The 23,038-nt window shown below is 47.0% G+C and overlaps 1 non-coding gene across 1 annotated transcript; it reads right to left on the bottom strand.

The window, feature by feature from the left end:
- Positions 1–14,308: 14,308 nt before the first annotated feature.
- LOC117078669 lies at positions 14,309–14,436 on the bottom strand. The gene has a single exon (XR_004435104.1). It is a non-coding gene; the product is annotated as a small nucleolar RNA SNORA11 (small nucleolar RNA).
- Between the last annotated feature and the right edge of the window lie 8,602 nt (positions 14,437–23,038).

Below are 23,038 nucleotides of genomic sequence, written 5' to 3'. Positions count from 1 at the left end.
GTTTCACATCTGAGAATATTGCTAGCTTCCCTCCATTAAACAACACAAAAGAAGTCCACATTTAAGCAGGCTATGTCTGAATTGCAAAGAGCAGAAGCTCTCTTGATGCTTTTGAGCACTTATATAAGATCCACAGGCAGACATGATTTTGAAAATGTCTGCAACTTGTATTTATAGAGACTGGAGATTGTGGCAAAAGCCCATGAGTGCTACCCAACAGCAATGGCTGAGGTTTTGGATCAGAGAATTTCCAGATGTGGTGGTATGGTGATTTTTTTGTGAATGAAAGATATAAAATAATCTTGAAACCTGAAATACCCATAATGTCCTAGGTGATGTCAGAGAAACATTCTAATAAAGAAGGCAATGCCCAGAAGAGTTCCATAATATAATGGAAACAGTTTATACGAGAACATGCTACTGGAGGATTACAAGGCAGTACTCATCGTATTCAGCATTTCCTCTACGGCCAACTTTGAAACCACCAGAGGAACTGACAGCTCCTACTGCCACATGGATGGCACCCTATGAACAGCTCTCATGACTGAGCACAGGGTCTCATGCCTGTAGTCCCAGCACTTTGGGAGGCCGAGATGGGAGGACCGCTTTAGGCCAGGAGTTCAAGACCAGCCTGGAGAACACAGGGAGAATCCATCTCTACAAAAAATACAAAAAATTAGCCAGGCATGGTGGCACATGCCTGTAGTCCCAGCTACTCAGGTGGCTGAGGCAGGAGAATCACCTGAGCCCAGGAGGTTGAGGCTGCAGTGTGCCCTGATAGCACCACTGCTCTCTACCTTGGTTACAGAGCAAGGCTCTGTCTTGAAAAAGAAAGAAAAGAAACAGAATATACTATACCAATTTAGACTGCCATGTTACATTTCTTCAGATCAAGGAACACACCTTACAGCACATAGTATCCAACAATGGGCAAAAAGATAAAACATCAAATGGACATATTATATTGCATATCATCCTCAGAGTTGTAGTTTGGCACATAATAGGAATGGACAGTTGAAACATTTGTCAAAGGCTGGGTGCAGTAGCTCATGCCTATAATCCTAGCACTTTGGGAGACCGACTTGGGAGGATCCCTTGAGCCCAAGAGCTTGATATGAGCCTTGGCAACATAGCTAGATCCTGTCTCTAAAATAATAATAATAATGAGAGAGAGAGAGAAAGAGAGAGAGAGAGAGAAAAGGCCGGGCACAGTGGCTCATGCCTGTAATCCCAGCACTTTGGGAGGCCAAGGCAGGCAGATCACCTGAGGTCAGGAGTTCAAGACCAGCCTGACCAACATGGCAAAACAGTCTCAACTAAAAATATAAAAATTAGCTGGGTGTGGTGGTGTGCAACTATAGTCCCAGCTACTTGGGAGGCTGAGGCACGAGAATCACTGGAACCCGGGAGGCAGAGTTGTGGTGAGCCGAAATCGCTACTGCACTCCAGCCTGGGTGACAGAGCAACCCTATCTCAAAAAAAAAAAAAAAAGAGAGAGAGAACAGAAAGTGGTCACGTGGCTCACGCCTTAATACCAACATTTGGGAGGCTAAGGCGGGAGGATCACTTGAGCTCAAGAATCTGAGGCCAGCCTGGGCAACATAGGGAGACCACATCTCTACCAAAAAATACAAAAATTAACTAAGCATGATGGTGTACGCCTGTAGTCCCAGCTACTCAGGAGGCTGAAGTGGGAGGATGGCTTCAGCCCTGGAGGTTGAGGCTGCAGTGAGCCAAGGTCACACCACTGCACTGCAGCCTGGGCAACAGATCCAGACCCTAACTCAAAAAAAAAGAGAGAGAGGAACATGGCCTAAAGAGCTGGCTTACACACTTCCCAAGTTTGTGCTCACAGTCACATGAGCAGAATCAATGGAACATTCTTATTAGATAGATTCCGAGATTCCTCCACTTTTCTGAAAGATGAGGTGTAAAGGTGATGGGGGAGGATGCTAATATGACTATACAATTCTCCCCTATATTACCTAAACTTTCTTTCTTATTGCTTGTTGCAATGGTTCCAGGACCAGGGCTACAACTGTGGGTGCTGGAAGCAGATATGATCCTCAGCAAGAATCTGTAACTATACTTTAAAAATATATATGCCAAAATTCCTATGGGCCTAATGAGATAGATCGTGCCTTCACCCCATCTGACAAAATTGGGGTTGACAGTGAATCCAGATGCACTGTCTAGTGTTGAGATACCCCATGAGTTCAGTACCAATATAACCATATGCTATATGAAGGGGAAAAGACCAACGGGGAGGCATTTGCTAGATCAATATTGCTGCCAGCAACCTGGACCAGAAGTGTGTGGGTAGAAATCAATGACAAATAGAGAGAAACAGAAGGAACAGGCCAGACGTGGTGGCTCACACCTGTAATCCCAGCACTTTGGGAGGCTGAGGCGGGCAGATCACCTGAGGTCATGAGTTCAAGACCAGCCTGGCCAACATGGTGAAAGCCTGTCTCTACTAAAAATACAAAAAGTAGTGGGCGCCTGTAACCCCAGCTACTCGAGAGGCTGAGGCAGGAGAATCACTTGGACCTGGGAGGCAGGGGCTGCAGTGAACTGAGATCGCACCATTGCACTCCAGCCTGGGCGACAAGAGTGAGACTTCGTCTGAAAAAAAAAAAAAAAATACAAAAATTAGCCGGGTGTGGCAGCACGAGCCTGTAATCCCAGCTACTCGGGAGACAAAGGCAGAAGAATTGCTTGAAGCCATGAGGTGGAGATTGCATTGAGACAACATTGTGCCACGGCACTCCAGCCTCCAGCCTGAGAGACAGAGTAAGACTCTCTCTTAAAAAAAAGAAAAGAGGCCGGGCACGGTGGCTCAAGCCTGTAATCCCAGCACTTTGGGAGGCCGAGACGGGCGAATCACGAGGTCAGGAGATCGAAACCATCCTGGCTAACACGGTGAAACCCTGTCTCTACTAAAAATACAAAAAAATTAGCTGGGTGAGGTGGCGGGCGCCTGTAGTCCCAGCTACTCGGGAGGCTGAGGCAGGAGAATGGCCTGAACCCGGAGCGGAGCTTGCAGTGAGCTGAGATCCGGCCACTGCACTCCAGCCTGGGGCAGAGCAAGACTCTGTCTCAAAAAAAAAAAAAAAAAAAGAAAAGAAAAGGAAAGAAAAGAAATAATAGCTGAAAGTAAAGGAATGAATACATGGTTATGCAACAAAGGAAATCCACCATCATGGTATTCCACAAGCATTGCTTCTGACCAAGGAACTTATTTCATAGCAAAAGCAGTGGGGCAATGGGACCATGTTCATGGAATTCACAAGTCTCACCATGTTCCCCACCATGCTTTTTGAAGACTCAGTTACAGTGCCAACTAGGTGACAATACCTTGCCGGGCTGGGGCAATGTCCTGCAGGAGTCTGAATATTCTCTGAATCCACATTTAATATATGGTGTGATTTCTCCCATAGCCAGGATTCACAAGTCCAGGAATCAAGGGGGCAAATGCAAATGGCTCCCAGCTACTCCGGAAGCTGAGGCAGGAGAATCACTTGAACCCGGGTGGCAGAGGTTGCAGTGAGCTGAGGTCACGCCACTGCACTCCAGACTGGGCAACAGAGCAAGACTCCGTCTCAAAAAAAAACCCACAAAAACAAACAGAAATGCAAATGGCACTACTCACTATTACCCCTAGTAACCCACTAGCAAAATTTTTATTTCCTACCTTCGTGATCTTATGCTCCACTGGTGTAGGGGTCTTTGTTCCAAAGGGAGGAAAGCTTTCACCAGACACACAACAGTGATTTCATTGAACTGAAAGCTAAGACTGTCACATGGCCACTTGAGGCTTCTCATGCCTCTGAGGTAACAGAAAAGAAGGGAGTTGCTGTATTGGCTGGAGCATCTGATCCTAACTACCAAGATTAAATTGACTTGCAGCAGGGCACGATGGCTCACGCCTGTAATCCCAGCACTTCGGAAGGCCAAGACAGGCAGATCACTTGAGGTCGGGAGTTCTAAGCTACCCTGGCCAACATGGTAAAACTCCGTCCTTACTAAAAATACAAAAATTAGCCAGGCGTGGTGGCAAGCACCTGCAGTCCCAGCTACTTGGAAGGCTGAGGCAGGAGAATCCTTGAACCCAGGAGGCGGAGGTTGCAGTGAGCCGAGATCACGCTGCTGCACTCCAGCCTGGGTGACAGCAAGACTCCATCTCAAAAAAAAAAAAAAAAAAAGTAGGCAGGCATGGTGGCACATGCCTGTAATCCCAGCTACTTGGAGGCTGAAGCAGGAGAATCATTTAAACCTGGGAGGCAGAGGTTGCAGTTAGCCAGATCGCATCACTGCACTTCAGCCTGGGCAACAGAGTGAGACTCCATCTCAAAAAAAGAAAAAAGAAAGAAAGAAAGAAAAAAGACATTGGGTTGCTATTAAACAATGAAGATAAAGAAGAGTAGGCCTGGAATACAGAGGACCCCTTAAAGCACACTACAATGCCCTGTGATTAAAGTCAATTGAAAACTACAACAACCTAATTCAGGCAGGACTAACAGTAGCCGGCTGATATAATTTGGCTGTGTCCCCACCCAAATCTCAGAAATTACGTCTGTATATAAATATATAATTTTTTTTTTTTTGAGATGGAGTTTCACTCTTGTTGCCCAGGTTGGAGTGCAATGGCACGATCTTGGCTCACTGCAACCTCTGCCTCCTGGGTTCAAGCAATCCTCCTGTCTCAGCCTCCTGAGTAGCTGGGATTACAGGCATGCACCACCACATGCAGCTAATTTTTGTCTTTTCAGTAGAGATGGGGTTTCACCATGTTGGTTGAAGTGGGTAGAAATCAGTGACAAATAGAGAGAAACAGAAAGAATAGGCCAGACGTGATGGCTCACATCTATAATCCCAGCACCATGGTCAGACTGGTTTGGAACTCCTGACCTCAGATGATCTGCCCGCCTTGGCCTCCCAAAATGCTGGGATTACAGGCATAAGCTACCGCACCCGGCCAATATATATTTTTTTTAGAGGCAAAGTCTTGCTATGTCACTCAGGCTGGACTGGATCCTCTTCCCTCAGTCGCCTAAGTAGCTGGGACTACAGGCATGCACCACTGCCCCTGGCTATAGGACTGTAATTTTTATGAGTATTTCTTCCTTATTTTGTTAGGCATATGGTGTAGATATATAACTATATGCATGTACATCACAAGTATTTGTTTTGTTCCCTCTCTTATCCTCTTATCATCTAACATAAAATCTATTAATAATTAACTTTGTAGTATGATATTTATTTTTTGAGACAAGGTCTCGCTCTCTCACCCAGGCTGGAGTGCAGTGGCTCAATCACAGCTCACTGCAGTCTCGACCTCCAAAGGCCCAGGCGGTCCTCCCACCTCAGCCTCCTGAGTAGCTGGGACCACAGGCACACACCACACACCTGTCTAATTTTTGCATTTTTTATAGAGATGGGTTTTCACCATGTTGCCCAGGCTGGTCTCAAACTCCTGACCTCAAGTGACCCTCCCACCTCGGCCTCCCAAAGTGCTAGATTATAGGTGTGAGCCACCACTCCTGGACCACAATATTTATTTAAGTTACAGGACATGAGGGGAAAGTGTGAGCATCGCCCACTGACTTTGTCTCCTCTTCTGAGGAAAAGAAGGTGTTTTTAGTTGTATATTTGACAATTGCATCATGTTAGACAGAAGTATGAGCTTGTTATATTTATTTAGAGATTAAGTATGATTTAAAGAGATGTGTATAGGTGCCAAGATAATGAGGGGTGGACTGCAATAATCAATTTGATGTGTCGATTGGACTGGATATATGCCCCAGTTATTCAATCAAATACTAATCTAAGTGTTGCTGTGAAGATATTTTGTAGATGTGATTAACATCTGTAGCCCCAGCTATTCAGCCACACCTGTAGCCCCAGCTATTCAGGACGCTGAGGCAGGAGGATAGCTTGAGCTCAGGAGTTCAAAACCAGCCTGGGCAACATAGCAAGATGCCCATCTCTTGAATAAAAAAATCTAGCCAGGAGCAGTGGCTCATGCCTATATTCCCAACACTTTGAGAGGCTGAGACAGGAGGATTTCTTGAGCCCAGGAGTTTGAGCAATGCCTCGGAAACATGGCGATACCTCCACCCCTGTAACCCCAGCATTTTGGGAGGCCAAGGTGGACGGATAGGTTGAGCCCAGGAGTTCAAGACCAACCTGGGCAACATGGTGAGACCCCGTCTCTACAAACAAAAATACAAAAAGTTAGCTGGACATGGTGGTGTGCGTCTGTAGTCCCAGCTACTTGGGAGGCTGAGGTAGGAGGATCACTTGAGCCTGGGAAGTCAAGGCTGCATTGAGCTGAAATCACACCACTGTACTCCATTCAGCCTGAGCAATAGAATGAGATCTTTCCAAAAAAGAAAACAAAATAAAACAAAACAAAAACACTGCTGAGGAGGGCTCAGAAGGAAGGAAGTAACACAACTAAGAAAGCTTCTATCATCTTACAAAATACAAACATCATCCTGCACAAAATGTTGGAAATATGAATGTAAAAGTGCTTCTAGTTTGACTCAGAAGGAAATGAGGAATGTGATATTGGAAACTAGATGAAAACCCATCCTTGTTATATAATGGCAAAAAACTTAACAGAATTTTATTCTGGAAATACCCAGAGGTACTTTCCATACAAATACTTCGGTATTTATTTAGCTGAGAGATTTTTGAGCAATGTGTTTGAAGGGGCGGCCTGGTTTTTTCTTACAGCTTACAGAAAAAAGTGAGACATAAGAGATACATTGAGTAAGAAACTGCTAAGCAAAAAGGAACCAGCACTTGATGATTTGGGAGATTCTCAGCCTATCCAGATTGTAATAGATGCTAAAATTAGAAAACTCATTGTTGGCCAGGTAGAGTGGCTCATGCCTATAATCCCAGCACTGTAGGAGGCCAAGGTGGGAGGATCACTTGAGCTCAAGAGTTCAAGACCAGCCTTGGCAACAAAGTGAGACCCCATCTCTACAAAAAATAACAGAATTAGCCAAGTGCCTGATTGGGGTTGGAACTTTGAGCCCCACACTCAACCTCCTGAGAGGGGAGAGTGGCTGAAGGTTGACTCGATCACCAGTGGTCAATGGTTTAATCAATCATGCCTAGGTAATGAAGCCTCCATAAAAAACAAAAGGGGTGCAGTGGCTCACGCCTGTAATCCAGCACTTTGGAAGGCCAAGGCAGGCGGATCACGAGGTCAGGAGATTGACACCATCCTGGCTAACATGGTGAAACCCTGTCTCTACTAAAAATACAAAAAATTAGCTGGGCATGGTGGCACACACTGTAGTCCCAGCTACTTGGGAGGCTGAAGCAGGAGAATCACTCGAACCCAGGAGGCAGAGGTTGCAGTGAGTCAAGATCTCGCCGTTGCACTCCAGCCTGGACGACAGAGCAAGACTTTGTCTCAAAAAAAAAAAAAAAAAAAAAGGAGGGGGGACGCTGGGGGTGGTAGCTCACGCCTATAGTCCCAGCTACTCAGGAGGCTGAGACAGGAGGATAGCTGGGCTGGAGCCCAGGAAGTTGAGGCTGCAGTGAACTGTGATCATGCCACTGCACTACAACCTGGATGACAGAGTGAGACCTTGTCTCAAAAAGAAAAAAAAGAAAATTCACTGTTGGGAAAGCATGCTCTTTTCCTGGAAAGATTAGATATGTGACTCAAGGATCTGATGACCCATTTCAGCAGAATCAGGAATAGAGATGGGATTATCCAAGAAAGCTCTGTGGATGGCCTTCTTGTCTAATAGGAACATACACAGGAGAGTGACAAGGCTTTTGAGAATGTTATAGCAGTACAAACACTGCCAGCTTAAACAGAAAGAAACAGAGAAAAGACAAAATGACAGAAGGCTGTCAGACTTCCAAAATTTTACAGGCAGGAAATGGGCTAATCGAACTATCTGGTTATAAACATGTGCTACCTTCAAGAAAAAGGAAGAATGACTCCAAGGGCAGAACCACAGGTGCAGAGGCATGGGTGAGGCAGAGGCCAAGAGAGCAAAGCAACAGGAGATTTTTTTTTTTTTTTTTTTTTTTGGAGACAGAGTCTTGCTCTGTCCCCCAGGCTGGAGTGCAGTGGCAGGATCTCAGCTCACTGCAACCTCCGCCTCCCGGGTCCAAGCGATTCTCCTGCCTCAGCCTCCTGAGTAGCTGGGATTACAGGGGTGCGCCAGCCATGCCTGGCTAATTTTTGTATTTTTAGTAGAGACAGGGTTTCACCATGTTGGCCAGGCTGGTCTCGAACCCCTGACCTCAGGTGATCCACCTGCCTCAGCCTCCCAAAGTGCTAGGATTACAGGCGTGAGCCACCATGCCGGCCTCAACAGGGGATTCTTTTCAGGCCTTAATCTAACGATATTTTCCCTACTGGGTTTCAAACTTGATTGGGATCAGTGAACCCTTTATGACTTCCAATTTCTGCCTTTGGAATGGGAATATCTACCCTATGCCTATCCACCATTGTAGTTTTGGAAACAGGTAACTTGTTTTCCAGTTTCACAGATCCACAGGCAGAAACTGATGCCGTAATGGGTTAAGACTTTGGGGCATGTTGGGATGGGATGAATGTATTTTGCATGTGGGATGGACATAAATTTGGAGGCTAGAGGACAAACTATAGTATTGAATGGTGTGCTACCCCAAAAGATATATCCACATCCTAACACCCAGGCATGGTGAATGTTATCTAGGTGTTATTTGGAAAAAGGATCTCTGCAGATGTAGTTAAGGATCTGAGTTGAGATCATTCTGGATTAACTGGGTAGCCCCTAAATGAAATGACAAGTGTCTTTTCCAGAAGAGGAGAGGGGAATGATGCTATACTTCCAGGGCACCATTCAGGTCGCCATCACAGTGGCCAAGAGTAGCGTCACAGTTGTCATAGTGTCATGGCAGCTAATGATAAACAGCCTACACAGATGGCTGCAGGTTAGGAAGATGACAAAGTGACAGAAGCATCCTCAAACAGTTCTGTTGCTATTAAAATCAATACAGGTTCAGGGCCGGGCGCTGTGGCTCATGCCTGTAATCCCAGCACTTTGGGAGGCCGAGGCAGGTGGATCACGACGTCAGGAGATCGAGACCATCCTGGCTAACACGGTGAAACCCCGTCTCTACTAAAAATACAAAAAATTAGCCAGGCATGGTGGCAGGTGCCTGTAGTCCCAGCTACTCGGGAGGCTGAGGCAGGAGAACAGCACGAACCTGGGAGGTGGAGCTTGCAGTGAGCCGAGATCCCACCACTGCATTCCAGCCTGGGTGACAGAGCACTCCCTCTCAAAAAAAAAATCAATACTGTTTCAGTATCCCCAATCCAAACATCCAAAATCTTGGCCAGGTGTGGTGGCTCACGCCTGTAATCCCAGCACTTTGGGAGGACGAGGCGTGTGGATCACCTGAGGTCAGGAGTTCAAGACCAGCCTAGCCAACACAGTGAAACCCAGTCTCTACTAAAAATACAAAATTAGCCGAGTGTGGTGGCACATGCCTATAGTCCCAGCTACTCAGGAGGCTGAGATAGGAGAATAGCTTGAACCCAGGAGGCAGAGGTTGCAGTGAGCCGAGATCGTGCCACTGCACTCCAGCCTGGGCGAGACAGAACAAGAGTCCAAAAAAAAAAAAAAAAAAAGCCGGCGCGGTGGCTCAAGCCTGTAATCCCAGCACTTTGGGAGGCTGAGAAGGGCGGATCACAAGGTCAGGAGATCGAGACCATCCTGGCTAACACGGTGAAACCCCATCTCTACTAAAAATACAAAAAACTAGCCGGGCGAGGTGGCGGGCGCCTGTAGTCCCAGCTACTCCAGAGGCTGAGGCAGGAGAATGGCGTGAACACGGGAGGCGGAGCTTGCAGTGAGCTGAGATCCGGCCACTGCACTCCAGCCCGGGCGACAGAGCAAGACTCCGTCTCAAAAAAAAAAAAAAAAAAAATCCAAAATCGGAAATGCTCCAAAATACAAAATCTTTTGAGCACCAACAGGATGCTCAAAGGAAATGCTCATTAAAGCATTTTGGATTTGGATTTTCAGATTAGGGATCCCGAATCAGTGAATATAACTCAAACGTTCCAAATAAGAAAAAAAAAATCTGAAACACTTCTGGTCCCGAGTATTTCAGACAAGAGAGTAACAAAAGATGCACTAACTAAAAATTGAAACATGAGTTGCAAATGGGAGCCAGTCAGAAAGTTTAGTAACTGTTTCATCCCTCATTTGAAAGCAGTAACACTTCGGAAAACTTTCAGTGCAGAAACGTTGAGTTTTGTGATACACCACCTACCTCTCCTGACACAAAGTCATATATATTAAACAAGAGGAAACAGATCAGGGCATGTCATTGACTCAAATGGAGCTTAGAGGAAGGTCAAATCAAAGACCTACCAAGAACCTCACTGTCAGAGTGAACAGACTAAGACTAACCAAAATACTTGAAAAGGTAAGTGGAAGAACACAGAGATCAAAGGGGAAATTGAGAAGGAAAACTGAAAGAGAAATGCTGGATATCAAAAGAAACAGGAACAATCGACAAAAAGAATGTAAGAACAAAGAAACGGGAAAGGCAGAATATAGGGCGGCAGAATATAGGGCAGCTGAAAGACATATGAAACAGACAACCACATGGAATCACGCAGGGTGCTGCTCATTTCACAAAGACCAGAAAAAGAGAGAGAGAGACAGAGACAGAGACAGAGACAGAAGCTGCTAAAGCTGCTGTTCTGCTAAAAACAGGCAGAAATGGAATTCAAGAGGAAAGTTTTTTTTTTTTTTTTTTTTTGAGACGGAGTCTTGCTCTGCCACCCAGGCTGGAGTGCAGTGGCCGGATCTCAGCTCACTGCAAGCTCGCCTCCCGGGTTTACGCCATTCTCCTGCCTCAGCTCCCGAGTAGCTGGGACTACAGGCGCCCGCCTCGTCGCCCGGCTAGTTTTTTGTATTTTTAAGTAGAGACAGGGTTTCACCGTATTAGCCAGGATGGTCTCGATCTCCTGACTTCGTGATCCGCCCGTCTCGCCTCCCAAAGTGCTGGGATTACAGGCTTGAGCCACCGCGCCCGGCCTTTTTTTCTTTTGAGACGGAGTTTCGCTCTTGTTGCCCAGGCTAGAGTGCAATGGCAGGATCTCAGCTCACTGCAACCTCCTCCTCCCAGGTTCTAGCTATTCTCCTGCCTCAGACTCCTGAGCACCTGGGATCACAGGCATGTGCCACCACGCCCGGCTAATTTTGTATTTTTAGTAGAGACGGGGGTTTCTCCATGTTGGTGAGGCTGGTCTCGAACTACCGACCTCATGTGATCCGCCCGCCTCGGCCTCCCAAAGTGCTGGGATTACAGGCGTGAGCCACTGTGCCTGGCCCAAGAGGAAATCTTATGCAAGAGAAAGAAGCACTACTGCGGTCATTCAATTCTGCTGTCCTTTTGGTGGTTCTCCCTTCACAAATCAGTTTCCCTTTGGAAGCTCTTAAGAAGCAGCACAGCAGTTTGAGGCACAGATAGGAAGACTGACTATATCCAAGGTATGCTCTTCCCATGGGGACATTGGGTCCCTGTTGGGAACAATACTTCATCCTTCCTAGTCATCTGGATATTGACTAGCACTTCCTTATTTAGTAATACTCCTCCCACAGACTTATTCGAGAACAAAATCATCAGAAAACTCAAATTGTGCATCATCTACCAACTCAGAAAAAAATAGAACCAGCCAGAAGAAGAGTGTTGGAAAAGCATGAAGACATTAAAAAGGAAGGTAGATAGACTGAAGATTCAGAGGTGGTAAAGATGAAAACACATGGAATGCAAATTCTAACTCAGATGTATCGAGACAAGTATAGTACAGTATGCAATAACCACGGCTTCCTTTTATTTTTCTTCGAGACAGGGTCTCCCTCTGTCGCCCAGGCTGGTGTGCAGTGGCGTGATCTTGTATCACTGCAGCCCCAAACTTCTGGACTCAAGCAATACTCCCACCTTAACCTCCCAAGTAGCTGGTACTACAGGCATGTGCCACTACACTCAACTAATTTTTGTATTTTTAGTAAAGACGGGGTTTCGCCAAGTTGACCAGGCTGGTCTCGAACTCCTGACCTCAAGTGATCTGCCCACCTCGGCCTCCCAAAGTGCTGGGATTACAGGCGTGAGCCACTGTGCCCACACTTCATCCTGTAGTTTTTAAATCTTACTTAAAAACTGAATGATGGCCGGGCGCAGTGGCTCACGCCTGTAATCCCAGCACTTTGGGAGGCCAGGACGGTGGATCACGAGGTCAGGAGATCGAGACCATCATGGCTAACACGGTTGAAACCCCGTCTCTACTAAAAAATACAAAAAACTAGCCGGGCGAGGTGGCAGGGCCTGTAGTCCCAGCTACTCGGGAGGCTGAGGCAGGAGAATGGCGTGAACCAGGAGGCGGAGCTTGCAGTGAGCTGAGATCCGGCCACTGCACTCCAGCCCTGGCGACAGAGCGAGACTCCGTCTCAAAAAAAAAAAAAAAAAAAAAAAAAAAAACTGAATGAGACCAAGGAGGGAGGATCACTTAAGCCAAGAGTTCGAGACCAGCCTGGGAAACATAGAGAGACCTCCTATCTACAAGAAATAAAAAATTAGCCAGGTACGGTGACGTGTGCCTATAGTCTCAGCTAGTCGAGAGGCTGAGGTGGGAAGATCTGCTGAGCCTAGGAGATTGAGGCTGCAGTGAGCTGTGATCAGGCCACTGCACTTCAGCCTGGCCAGCAGAGCAAGACTCTGTCTTGAAAACAAAGTTAGTGGCTCCCAGTTACTTGGAAGGCTGAGGCAGGAGAATCACTAGAACCCTGGAGTCAGAGGTTGCAGTGAACTGAGACCTGCCATTGCACTCTAGCCTGGGTGACAAAGCAAGACTCTGTCTCAAAAAAAAAGAAAAAAGAAAAAAAAATTGATGAAAAAATATTTTCAAAAAGACAAACAGCCACAGAAGACCTGTAATATCACTTATGAAAAGGGTGTCATTGAAAATATTGTTTCCGGGCCGGGCGCGGTGGCTCAAGCCTGTAATCCCAGCACTTTGGGAGGCCGAGACGGCGGATCACGAGGTCAGGAGATCGAGACCATCTGGCTAACACGGTGAAACCCCGTCTCTACTAAAAAATACAAAAAAACTAGCCGGGCGAGTGGCGGGCGCCTGTAGTCCCAGCTACTCCGGAGGCTGGGGGGAGAATGGCGTGAACCCGGGAGGCGAGCTTGCAGTGAGCTGAGATCCGGCCACTGCACTCCAGCCCGGGCAAGAGCGAGACTCCGTCTCAAAAAAAAAAAAAAAAAAAAAAAGAAAATATGTTTCCGGCCGGGTGGTGGTTCACACCTGTAGTCCCAGCACTTTGGGAGGCTGAGGGGGATGGATCTCTTGAGGTCAGGAGTCGAGACCAGCCTGGCCAACATGGTAAATCCCTGTGTCTTACTAAAAATACAAAATTAGACAGGCATGGTGGTGCACACCTGTAATCCCAGCTACCTGAGAGGCTGAGGCAAGAGAACTGCTTGAACCTGGGAGGTGGAGGTTGCAGTGAGCTGAGATTGCACCGCTGCACTCCAGCCTGGACAAAAGAGCAAGACTCCAGCTCAAAAAAAAAAAAAAAATAGAAAAAGAAAAGAAAGGCCGGGCGCGGTGGCTCAAGCCTGTAATCCCAGCACTTTGGGAGGCCGAGACGGGCGGTCACGAGGTCAGGAGATCAAGACCATCCTGGGTAACACGGTGAAACCCCGTCTCTACTAAAAATACAAAAAACTAGCCGGGCGAGGGGGCGGGGCCTGTAGTCCCAGATACTCGGGAGGCTGAGGCAGGAGAATCGCGTGAACCGGGAGGCGGAGCTTGCAGTGAGCTGAGATCCGGCCACTGCACTCCAGCCTGGGCGACAGAGCAAGACTCCGTCTCGAAAAAAAAAAAAGAAAGAAAATATTGTTTTCATCATCCACATGAAGATTTTTTTTTTTTTTTTTTTTTTTTTTTTGAGACGGAGTCTCGCTCTGTCGCCCAGGCTGGAGTGCAGTGGCCGGATCTCAGCTCACTGCAGCTCCGCCTCCCGGGTTTACACCATTTCCTGCCTCAGCCTCCCGAGTAGCTGGGATTACAGGCACCCGCCACCTCGCCCGGCTAGTTTTTTGTATTTTTTTAGTAGAGACGGGTTTTCCCAGTTAGCCAGGATGGTCTCGATCTCCTGACCTCGTGATCCGCCCGTCTCGGCCTCCCAAAGTGCTGGGATTACAGGCTTGAGCCACCGCGCCTGGCCGACATGAAGATTTAACAAAGATTTCTTTTTTTTTCACATGTGGGGCATTGTTCAGGGAGAGGTCACAAGTTTTGTGCCCCTCATCACAATGACCCCAGATTCCCATTGGGTGTGTTGTAAACAGAGGAAGCATTCTTCAGGCCCCGTGCTCTGAGCACACCCCAGAAGATTTCCTGATACTCAAGTATTAGCAACTGCCGCATGCAGTGGTTCACACCTGTAATCCCATCAACTCAGGAGGCTGAGGCAGGAGGAGTGCTTGAGGCCAGGAGTTCGAGACCAGCCTGGACAACATAGTGAGATTCTGACTCTACAAAAATAAAAATTAAAAAATTAGCCAGGCATGTTGGTGTGCACCTGTGGTCCCAGCTATTTGGGAGACTCAGGTGGAAGACTCTGACTGAAAAAAAAAAAGAAAAAAAAAAAAAAAAAAAAACATAGCCAGGCACAGTGGTCAGGCCTAGAATCCCAGCAGTTTGGGAGGCTGAGGCAGGAGGATGACTTGAGCTCAGGAGAGTTCAGGACCAGCCTGGGCAACACAGACCTCATCTCTACTAAAAATTAAAAAAAATTAGCTGGACGTGATAACAAGCACCTGCAGTCCCTGCTACTCAGGAGGCTTAGGTGGGAGGATCATTTGAGTGCAGCAGTTCGAGGCTGCAATGAGCTATGATTGTGCCACTGCACTCCAACCTGGGAGATGAAGCAAGATGCTGTCTCTAAGAATAATAATAATAAGGTAATAAAAAATTAAGTATCGGAACTCTCCACTATAAAGGAATTATTGATTTCTCTGTATAAGTATTTTAATTTTTTTTTTTTTTTTTTTTTTTTTGAGACAGAGTCTTGCTCTGTCACCCGGCTGGAGTGCAGTGGCACAATCTCAGCTCACTGCAAACTCTGCCTCCTGGGTTCAGGTGATTCTCCTGCCTCAGCCTTCCAAGTAGTGGGATTGCACACATGCGCTACCACGCCTGGCTAATTTTGTATTTTTAGTAGAGATGGGGGTTCTATCATGCGCCACCACGCCTGGCTAATTTTTGTATTTTTAGTAGAGATGGGGGTTTTTACATTGGCCAGGCTGGTCTCGAACTCCTGAGACCACCTGCCTCCCAAAGTGCTGGGATTACAAGTGTGAGCCACCATGCCTACTGAGGCATTGTAATTCTTGATTGCAGCTCCTGCTCTGCTGTGTCTTCCTAGAATATACAGATTAAGCAAGACTTCGGACCAGGCATGGTGGCTCACGCCTGTACTCCCAGCACTTTGGGAAGCTGGGGTGGGTGAATCACTTGAGCTCAGGGTTCAAGACCACCCTGACCAACATGGTGAAATCCCATCTACTAAAAATACAAAATCAGGCTGGGCACGGTGGCTTATGCCTGTAATCCCAGCACTTTGGAAGGTCGAGGTGGGCAGATCACCTGAGGTCGGGAGTTCAAGACTAGCCTGACCAACATGGAGAGACCCCATCTTACTAAAAATACAAAACTAGCTGGGCATCATGGTGCATGCCTGTAATCCCAGGCTACTCGGGAGGCTGAGGAGGAGAATCACTTGAATCCGGGAGGCGGAGGTTGCAGTGAGCTGAGATTGCCCCACTTGTTGCCAGCCTGGGCAAGAAGAGCGAAACTCAACTCAAAAAAAAAAAAAAAAAAAAATTGCAGGGCATGGTGGTGCACACCTGTAGTCCAGTACTTGGAAGGTTGAGGGACGAAATTGCTTGAACAGAGGTTGCAGTGAGCCAAGATCATGCCACTGCACTCCAGTCTGGGTGACAGAGTGAGACTCCATCTCAAAAAAAAAAAAAAAAGACTGCAAAGTTTTTTCTTGTTTGGTAAGTTCAGTAGGATTGTTGACACGCATGCCTACTTTCTAAAACTTGTATTGATATTTTCTTCTTTTTTTCTTCCTTTTATTCTAATATTTCTTTATACCTAGAAGCATCCTAAAATACACAGGAAACAAAGGCAACAAGCAAATAAATAAAAAATAAATAAAGGGCAGATTGGGAGCCGCGCGGGTGGCTCACGCCTATAATCCCAGCACTCTGGGATTATGGGCGGACCACTTGAGGTCCGGAGTTCAAGACCAGCCTGGCCAACATGGTGAAACTCCACCTCTACTAAAAATACAAAAATTAGCCCGGTGTGATGGTGCACGCCTCTGGTCCCAGCTACTTGGGAGGCTGAGGCAGGAGAATTGCTTGAACCTGGGAGGCAAAGGTTGCAGCAAGCCGAGATCGCACCACTGCACTCCAACCTGGCGACAGAGCAAGACTCCATCTCAAAAAAGAAGTCACATACTGTATAATTTCATTTATATAACAGTCATGAAATGATAACATTCTAGAGATAGAGAACAGATTAGTGTCGGGGTTAGGAACCTGGAGGGGATAGATGGCCGCATAAGGGTAGCAGGTCTGGTTGTGAAATGGCAGCAGGAGACATCCCGGGGTTGTGTCAATGGCCACATCCTTGTTGTGATGTTGGGATGTTGTTCTGGAAGGTGTCACCATTGGAGGAAACTGGATAAAGTGCACATAGGATCTCTCGTATTATTCCTACAATTGCCTGGGAATTGATACTGATCTCAAAATCAAAGTAATTTTTAAAAATGCATAGCTCACCTAGGATGGTTGTGTAACTGCTTTAGACTGTGGCTACGCAGTAGTAACCAGAGAGTGTCGAGAACAAGGTCGGGTAGGAGGGAAATCTCTGGAACAGAAGAGAACAAGTAAGAACATGGTGGTGGGAGCCACGCTGCCTGGGTTCGAATCTTGGCTCTGACTCATGCTTGTGCTGTTCCTCTGGCTAAGTTACTGCCTTCCTCTGAGCCTCAGTCTTGTCATCTGTGAAATTTGGGTGAATTCATATGTGGAATCAAGGCCAGGTGCAGTGGCTCACACCTGTAATCCCAGCATTTTGGGAGACTGAGGCAGGTGGATCACCTGAGGTCAGGAGTTTGAAACCATCCTGGCCAACATGGTGAAATCCGTCTCTACTAAAAATACAAAATTTATCTGGGCGTGGTGGTGTGCACCTGTAATCCCAGCTACTCAGGAGGCTGAAGCAGGAGAACGGCTTGAACCTGAGAAGTGGAGGTTGCAGTGAGCCAAGATCACGCCACCTCACTCCAGCCTAGACAACATGAGAAGACTCTATCTCAAACACACACACCAACACACACCACAAACACACCACACACGGAATCGCTTAGGGGCAGCACCTGAACAGAGCTAGCACTCAAGAGTTTGTTATGAGAAGAATTACATTTGTAAATACTTAATACTATTATTTAATTAAATCTTCAAAGAGTTATGAAAGGCAAAGAAGGACCCTTCTCAACTGAATAACACTAAAGTGATGACAAGTAAATGCTAAACATAATCCTAAATTGGATCCTGTTGCTATAATGGATGCTATTGGGACGTCCAAACACGACTCAGTCCATTAGCCTTGGAACTGCCATCCACAAACCAAGCATCTTTTTGTTGGTCAGTTGAGAGCTAGAGCATTGTCCAATCGATGATAGAACTGACCAACTCCTCCTTCATCAGTCCTGGCGGAAAAGAGTCTACCTGGTTGTGAAAACTGCTAACTCTGCACTCCCCTGGCAGCATATTCTTGTACGAACCATTTCCATGTAATTATGGAACCCCTCTGGGCACTGCACTCCTATTGGAGCTTTACACTATCACCCAAGACATCATGGATATTTTAGGTTTCAAAATTATTTTATGTCCTTCAATCATAAGGGCACTTTCAATTAATGTCTAATCCAAGCTCAACTGGAAATTCTCTAGTCCAAAGTCCCAGATTACCACTAGGAGGCGCTCTTAGGCTGTTGCCATAAACGCCGGTCTCTGTTCCACAAAGGGCTATTGTACAGATAATCTGTCTGTGCCGGCACCCCAGGTTCTATTCTATACTTCGTAGGCTTGGGCAATCTTATTGGTTTCCATTTAGCACGTCCAAGTAATACTGCTTGAAGGGTGGATTTACAATACTAGAGAGGGGAAACATTCCACAGTCATACAATTTAAATCTCCATAATATATGAGGTAAAAGAGATGCAACCTTTTCAAATTAAGCTGTTCAAATCTTTAAATTTTCCAAACTTTCACTTAATCCCATCAACCCTTACATTACTCCATTGGGATTTCATCAACAGGTTTGAGTGTTCACAATACTAGTTAGAGGAAGTGTTCCCTGTCAGTCATAACATCCATTCCCATTAAACATTCAGGTAAAACCTGTTTGTTTTTATTTTTTAAAAAAAACTATTTATTAGGCCGGGCGCGGTGGCTCAAGCCTGTAATCCCAGAACTTTGGGAGGCCGAGACGGGTGGATCACGAGGTCAGGAGATCGAGACCATCCTGGCTAACACGGTGAAACCCCGTCTCTACTTAAAACTACAAAACTAGCCGGGTGACGTGGCGGCGCCCGTAGTCCCAGCTACTCGGCAGGCTGAGGCAGGAGAATGGCGTGAACCCGAGGCGGAGCTTGCAGTGAGCTGAGATCCGCCACAGCACTCCACCTGGTGCAGAGCGAGACTCCGTCTCAAAAAAAAAAACCTATTTATCTATTTATTATTTATTTATTATTTGAGACTGAGTCTCGCTCTGTCGCCTAGGCTGGAGTGCAGTGGCGCGATCTCGCTGACTGCAGCCTCCCCCTCCCAGGCTCAAGCGATTCTCCTGCCTCAGCCTCCCAAGAAGCTGGGACTATGGGCACATGTCACCACACCAAGCTAATTTTTTTTTTTTTTTATTTTCAGTAGAAACAGGGTTTCACCATGTTAGGCAGGCTGGTCTCGAACTCCTGACCTCAAGTGATCCACCTGCCTCGGCCTCCCAAAGTGGTGGGATTACAGGGGTGAGCCACCGCACCCAGCCACAAAGTCTGTTTAAACACATTCCGGCCGGGCGCGGTGGCTCAAGCCTGTAATCCCAGCACTTTGGGAGGCCGAGAGGGCGGATCACGAGGTCAGGATATCGAGACCATCCTGGCTAATACGGTGAAACCCTGTCTCTACTTAAAAAACTAGCCGGCGAGGCGGGCGCCTGTATTCCCAGCTACTCGGGAGGCTGAGGCAGGAGAATGGCGTAAACCCGGAGGCGGAGCTTGCAGTGAGCTGAGATCTGGCCACTGCACTCCAGCCTGGGTGGCAGAGCAAGACTCCGTCTCAAACAAAAAAAAAAAAAAAAAAAAAAACACAAAAACAAAATAAACACATTCCAATTTTCACCCAATGTATACCTTAATCCTATCAACTGTTACATTTCTATATTCTCCCAATCTAGTTGTAGCCCGTGTTACAGTTTCACTAATGGATTTTGGTACCTCCATATATGAGGCTTCCATGTAAAGGAGTCCCAGAAAGTTCTCTTTTCCTCCCATCTTACCCAGAGACTTCTCTTCGCCACCCATTTTATGTGCATAAAGCTTTGGGTCCCCATCCCGGGGTGGAGCCAAAGAACCTTTGCCCTTGGTCTTTTTTATTTTATTTTATTTTGTTTTATTTTATTATTATTATTTTTTTTTTTTCTGAGACAGAGTCTCGCTCTGCCCATAGGCTGGAGTGCAGTGGTGTGATCATGGCTTACTGCAGGTTTGACCTCCCCAGCTCAAGTGATTCTCCTACCTCAGCTTCACAACAGCTGGAATTACAGGCGTGCACCACCATGCTCAGCTAATTTTTTTTTTTTTTTTTTTTTTGGTAGAGATGGGATTTTGCTATGTTGCCCAGGCTGGTTTTGAATTCCTGGGCTCAAGCGATCCACCTGTCTCACCTCCCAAGTGCTGGTTACAGGCCTGAACCACAGCTCCCGGACTGACCTTGGCCATATTTTTTTTTTTTTTTTTTTTTTGAGACAGAGTCTGGCTCTGTCGCCAGGCTGGAGTGCAGTGGCACGATCTCGCTCACTGCAAGCTTCGCCTCCCGGTTCATGCCATTCTCCTGCCTCAGCCTCCTGAGTAGCTGGGACTACAGGCGCCACCACCACGCCCGGCTAGTTTTTCTATTTTCAGTAGAGACAGGGTTTCACCATGTTAGCCAGGATGGTCTCCATCTCCTGACCTTGTGATCCGCCCGGCTAGTTTTTCTATTTTCAGTAGAGACAGGGTTTCACCATGTTAGCCAGGATGGTCTCCATCTCCTGACCTTGTGATCCGCCCGCCTTGGCCTCCCAAAGTGCTGGGATTACAGGCGTGAGCCACAGCGCCAGCCGGCCAATCTCGACCAATCTGCCTGACTAATGCCCCAGGCAGTTGATGGCGGAGTTCCCATGGTAATCTTTGCCTTTCCAGCTTTTTTAAATTCCTCCACACTGTGATAAATGGAATCAACTTGTTAAGGACCCTTTAATGTTTGGGGACTAAGGAGGATCCCTTTGGCCCACCCAACCTTGATGGTGCTGTTTTAAGACTTCTGTTTCAACATCATCATGTTTCCATTTTATTCATCCCCCTTTTTTTTTTTTTTTTTTTTTTGAGACACGGAGTCTCGCTGTGTCACCCAGGCTGGAGTGCAGTGTGTGATCTTGGCTCACTGCAACCTCTGCTTCCCAGGTTCAAGCGTTCTCCTGCCTCAGCCTCCCAAGTGCTGGGACTACAGGCATGTGCCACCATGCCCAGCTAATTTGTATTTTTTAGTAGAGACAGGGTTTCACTATATGTTGGCCAGGCTGGTCTCGAACTCCTGACCTCAGGTGATCTGCCTGCCTGGGCCTCCCAAAGTGCTGGGATTACAGGCATGAGCCACCAAAGCCCAGCCATCCCATTTCTTTTTTCTTTTTTTTCTCTTTCTTTTTTTTTTTTTTTTGAGACTGAGTCTCTCCCTGTCACCCAGGCTGGAGTGCAGTGGTGCGATCTCGGCTCACTGCAACCTCTGCCTCCCGGGTTCAAGCAATTCTCCTGCCTCAGCCTCCCGAGTAGCTGGGACTACAGGCACCCGCCACCACGCCCGCTAATTTTTTTGTATTTTGTATTTTTTAGTAGAGATGCGGGTTCACCATATTAACCATGCTGTCTTGAACTCCTGACCTTGTGACTGCCCACCTCAGCCTCCCAAAGTGCTGGGATTACAGGCATGAGCCACTGCGCCCAGCCATCCCATTTCTTAATAGCTACTGAGAGATTTCCACTTTGCTGGTAGACTTGACTCTTCCCTAGGTTTCTCCTCATTTTCGCGTTGACTTAATGTTTTCATTAGCAGCTGTGGGATCCCTGAAGGGAAGCTGAGGCAGCAAATTCAATGAGGTTTTTGGGACTATTGCTGTATTTTGCAGCTGTAAGATTACATGAGGTGCCTATGCAAAAAGACCCCTTAACCATAGCTGAATATGGCCTGGGTAATGGGCATATTCAGTAGGTGAATATCACAGGCACCATAAAGGCAGTCCATCATATCAGCTGCTTCATCAGGGGTGCTCCTCTTGGCATACGTTACACAGTCCCGTACTTAGGGTTGTGAAAGAAAAATAAATCTCGGGACTCCAAAATCATTAAGCCAAGGAGTGTTAGGCAAACCTGCTTCACATTTTATTCCCAAGTAAGATAGCTACAAAGATTTAAAGAAAAAAAAAAAAAAGGCCGGGCGCGGTGGCTCAAGCCTGTAATCCCAGCACTTTGGGAGGCCGAGACGGGTGGATCACGAGGTCAGGAGATCGAGACCATCCTGGCTAACACGGTGAAACCCCGTCTCTACTAAAAAATACAAAAAACTAGCCGGGCGAGGTGGCGGGCGCCTGTAGTCCCAGCTACTCGGAGGCTGAGGCAGGAGAATGGCGTAAACCCGGGAGGCGGAGCTTGCAGTGAGCTGAGATCCGGCCACTGTACTCCAGCCTGGGCGACAGAGCGAGACTCCGTCTCAAAAAAACAAAACAAAACAAAACAAAACAAAAAAAAGGCTACAGGCCTCCCTCACAATTTGCGCCCAAGAAAATACCTTGTGGCCTCAAGACCTTTACCTTAAATGTTCTAGGCTGGGCGCGGTGGCTCACACCCATAATCCCAGCACTTTGAGAGGCCGAGGTGGGCGGATCACGAGGTCAGGAGTCCGAGACCAGCCTGACCAACATGGTAAAACCCCGTCTCTACTGAAAATACAAAAATTAGCTGGGCATGGTGATGCGCGCCTGTAATCCCAGATACTTGGAGGCTGAGGCTGGAAAGTCGCTTGAACCCGGGAGGCAGAGGTTGCAGTGAGCCGAGATCACGCCACTGCACAGCCTGGGCGTCTCAAAAAAAAAAAAGTTCTGTTGAATTTCACCCTGGCAACGTAAATTGATAGCTTATCTTCACAGGTGCAGGATGACAAAGGACACACAGAACTCAATGTCCTCCCTCTGCTCGCCTGAGACAAAAGGATATCTGATTGCTTCCTCTGCCCTGTTGTTTCATTAGGCAGATTATTCTATCCCCTCTCACATGTAAATTATGTATTCAGTGAAAAGCTGATCAAAGATCCAAGAGAATGCAACCTTTTGTCTCTTATCTACCTATGACCTGGAAGCCCCCACTTCAGTTGTCCCGCCTTTCAGAACCGAATCAATGGACATCTGACACATACCTTGGGCACCGGTTCTTAGTATCTCCTGCGTGCTGTGTCACTGCCATTGGTCACTCATATTTGGTTCAGAATAAATCTCTTCACATATTTTACAGAGTTTGAGTCTTTTCGTCGACAGGGTAAACACACTTTACAGTGGCTTTGGGCGAGTCTGCATGCTAGGTCTTCCCTCATGAATAACTTCTTGTGT

The sequence above is a fragment of the Trachypithecus francoisi genome, unplaced genomic scaffold, assembly GCF_009764315.1.
Source record: "Trachypithecus francoisi isolate TF-2019V2 unplaced genomic scaffold, Tfra_2.0 Lachesis_group6, whole genome shotgun sequence".
In the NCBI taxonomy this organism is placed as follows: domain Eukaryota; kingdom Metazoa; phylum Chordata; class Mammalia; order Primates; family Cercopithecidae; genus Trachypithecus; species Trachypithecus francoisi.
The sequence above is the reverse complement of the archived record's forward strand: the minus strand, read 5'-3'. Positions and strand labels throughout refer to the sequence as shown.